The 4065-nt window shown below is 38.8% G+C and overlaps 1 long non-coding RNA gene across 1 annotated transcript; it reads right to left on the reverse strand.

Annotated features, from left to right (window-relative positions):
* Positions 1–3151: 3151 nt before the first annotated feature.
* Positions 3152–3782, reverse strand: LOC138407774 (uncharacterized). Its single transcript, XR_011241118.1, has 2 exons — positions 3650–3782; positions 3152–3451 (listed from the first exon to the last, which is right to left on the reverse strand). It is a non-coding gene; the product is annotated as an uncharacterized lncRNA (long non-coding RNA).
* Between the last annotated feature and the right edge of the window lie 283 nt (positions 3783–4065).

Consider the following 4065-nt stretch of genomic DNA (forward strand, 5'->3'; position numbering starts at 1 on the left):
ACAACTGCCAGGTGAGATCCTCTTCTGGTATTTTGGCACCGATCATAAGCGGCAACAGCCTCAGTAAACACCAATTTTCAGTTGCATTGCCACCAATGGTTCTATTGGAGGCAAAGTTTGGTGGAACACCTTGAGGAGAATTTGTGCTGTCTTTCCACTTGTATGGGAATTGTTTGATGATTCTATTGAGCTCTTCATAAGAAAAGTATTTTCTCTTTATTAGGATATCTAGACACAAAGCTAATTCCACAGGTACTATACCCTTAAGCAAGTCGTGGAGTACATCAGGTGGGTAGCCTGTTATCACATGAAAATGACTTAATCTTTGAATAATTGCACAAGGTCTTTTTACTCCACGACTGTGGGTGTTACCAGCCAAGGCTGTTTCAATGTCCACCTCATATTGCTGCTTTGTTCTGCTAGGGAAAGCTCCTGTCCTAACTTCTTGCTTCTGAAACTGGGACCGTTGTCCAACACAAAATCTACAAACGTATGTCCCACTAAAACTTTCAACAAACCCTCCAACTGAGTGGGCACCAAGATTATCAGCAAATACAGTGCCCTTTACAATTTTTCCTAAACATGAAACAAAAATGCCGTCTTCCTCGAAGCTTTTTAAATCATTCAATAATGGCTCCAATATTTTGACATAACCGAATTTCTTAACATCTGTAGCCTTGCATAAAACCGCTAAGTAAATAGATGATAGTCTAGACCTCAATACTGATGGAATGTCAGCAAATACCCAGTAAACACCAGTCACCTTGTGTTTCTTACTAGAGGTGCCTAACGGGTTACAAATTTCAAAGTCATCCGAATAGGGAAGCAGTGAAAGCCTTAACTCTTCTCCAGACAGAAATGTGTTTTCTTTAAAGTTAGAACCGTCACGAAAACTAGTATACTGACATGAGGAGTCACAATGCCTTGTTGACCTACTCTTCAAAACCTTTTCTTGGATGTCACTATTTTTCAGAATATGAGACAGGGATTGCAAAATTGGAATATACTGGAATGACCTGTTCTCTTCAGCATCAAGTATATATTCTATTGGTTCAACAACAGAGAAATGTTCCTTGAAATAAATATTTCTGCTGTACGCTGTACTGAGAGTACCTTCCTTACTAAAGGCTACACTGACAGGATTTAACTGACAAATGTGCGTCTGTGATCAGTAATTCTTCAACAGTGCAGCCATGATTTTCTAATGGCTCACAAACAATGTTTTTGATAACAGATGCAGATGCTGAACCAACAATAAATTGAAGCTCTTCAACAATCTCATCTACACACCTACTAGGCACATTGAATATGCATTCCAATTTCAGTATGACTTCGACCAAATCCTCACCCTCATTGAGGATTCCTTCATCAAAAGTAACTTCACTTTCCTCTACAGGCCATATACTATCCTCAATATCCTGAACAGGAAGTGTATGTGTATGTAATACTGTATCTTTAAAATCTTCAAGGCTGTGAGGATTGTTTTTCCTACTTTTATGTGAGGCAAAAGTTGAATATATATTAGTACTATAATCACAATCTTTGAAAACGCATTGAACTTTCTCAAATTTTTTCAAATGTGCCCCTAAATGTTCAAAATATCGCCTTTCAGTGTTAAAATTTTGTGAACTACATATAAGGCATGACAATTAAACAGTTTCCTGTGACTGAACAGCTGGAATGTGATCTCTAGATAAATGTGTACGAAGTGCCCCCCAACTTTTGAATAAACAAGGGCAATCTGCAAACAAGCAGGGTACTGACTGACCTTGACCGGTGTGCAAATGTTTCAGTCTATAATGCTTTAAGAGCTCTAAACGTTTAGATGCCCTGAAGTCACAATTCTTGCATGGCCATCTCATAAGTCTACTGTCTCTCCCTGATGATGTCCACAATGAAAACAGTTGAAGTGTACACTTCCCTCAACTGTCACCTGCACTGGCTCATCCTAACAGCAAGCAGTTCCCTGTGTATAAACAGATAGTGCGTGACATTTAAAACAATAACCTACAAAGTGAAACTACCTTTTTATATAACATTTTAAAAGTGAATTTGGGACATTAACCAGAAAACTTTTACTCACCCATGAAAAGCTAATGATGCAGCACTGTTCAAATTATTCCACCAGCTCCTGTTGAAGAAAATGTTGAAGGAAATGTCTCATTCTTTGTTACATTAGAAAAAAAATAAAATAAAATAAAGTTGGGCTGTTCACCTAAGACTTTTTTCATTTCCATTGTCAAGGTTGGACTAGGACTGGGGCCCTCAACAAACTAAATTTATCCAGTTTTGTTTCATCACATTGCCCAGATTCAGCACCGGTTTGGCACTGGTCTACTCTACAGCCACCGGCCACCCTGAGGCCGTTTGAGCCCCAGCCTAGTTAAGCTTAGATAGCCATAATGGAGATAGAAAAAAAGTTTACCCCATACAACCGTGTTTAACGTTAACGTTACCCCGTAGTGGAACAGCGCCATGTCACCACTGATTTTGATGTTTTTACCGAGTTAAATGAAGCACTCACATAGGTCAGGCTTATGCAGTTAACATACAAGTTATTTTAGCCATTAGCACGCAAGCCGCCATTACATGGAGCCAAATTTACTTTTAAAACTGTCTGTAGGCTCTGTTGGAGCAAGTTGTTACCATGTAAATAAAAATGCACTGTCGTTAAAAGCAATAAACGTTAGCCATCGTCGTGACATGAAAATCAAACTCCTAAAGCTTACGTTAAGCCAAGCTGTTTCACCTGACCAAAGAGATGAGGCAGTTAACGTTACATCCTTTGTTACTGAGGCTAACTACGAACAACTGCTTACTGTATAAGCACACCAAAAATACGACTTTCAAAGTGTACAGCAAGCAATAAATGAACTCAAACCAGAAAATAGAAAGGGAATACTTACGCGTAACAACTTTAGAATCTAGGCAAAATGGCGATTCCCGCTATCGACTCACTCTCCACTAACGTCTTCTTGTTGAACTTGTCTGTTGCCTCGACATGTCCTCTGACTCACTGCGCATGTGCAAATTAAGACCCAAATTTCTAAATAAAAGTTACTTAGTATTGTCAGGTGTAGTGCCTTGACAGAAATTCATTTAAATAACATTTGAAAATCTCTTGTAAGATTTACTTGTCCCACTCAGTAAATTGATTACACAAATGAATTGTGTAATTTTCTTTGTTTTTATTGAGTTCCACCCAAAATTAATATTACAGTGTAAACATTACTATTTTTCAAGGAATATATTTTACTATACCCCAGAGTCATTTCTGTCAGTGCAGAGCAGTTATCTCTGCCGCCTGCTCCTTCATAGCTGCATTCTCAGCAGCGAGCTCCTTGTTCTCCCTCTTTGAGTCCAGCAGGGCTTGGCGGAGGGCCTTCAGCATTTTGGTGACGCTGCACCCATTATTTTGGGCAGTATCATGAGAATGCATTTGTTCAAATGACTGAAAGACAAAAATATACATATAACAGGTAAAAACACAAAACACACTAACTTCAGAAATATTCAAAGATACAGAGCTGGATGATTTTTTGTCATTTACACACGTCTGCTTTTAAAGTCTGTAAAACTACAGTAAAGTAAGATGAAGAAAGAAATGACAATTGTGTTTTGTGGATAAAAAAACTAAAAACAGTTTAACCTGAAGTCTTTCCTGCTAAGAACAAAACTGTGAACAAAGTTCTTTAAAAGTATTTTTGCTGTGAAGCGCTGGTCTACTGACTGTCAATCTGTGACAGTTTAACAAAGTTGTTAGAGAAAAGATTCTCGTGCAGCCGTCCTCTACTAATGGTGGTAGAGTCTGATTCTGCTGAGAATTGTTTCTCCTTAATACAAAGGAATCTTAATAAAAATGATCTTAATCTTTATATGAGAGGCAATTGGCTTTGATCTAGAATCCAGAGGTCTAAATGTGACATCAAAGGATTAGAGGACTGCCTGTTTTGTCATGTGACATGGACACACAAACACACACACAGACACATGCGCGCGCGCGCGCACACACTTTTTCTCCAAACCAGCCCGGTGGTGGTTTACGGGGACTACCCTTTCCCGAGG

The sequence above is a fragment of the Paralichthys olivaceus genome, chromosome 5, assembly GCF_024713975.1.
Source record: "Paralichthys olivaceus isolate ysfri-2021 chromosome 5, ASM2471397v2, whole genome shotgun sequence".
In the NCBI taxonomy this organism is placed as follows: domain Eukaryota; kingdom Metazoa; phylum Chordata; class Actinopteri; order Pleuronectiformes; family Paralichthyidae; genus Paralichthys; species Paralichthys olivaceus.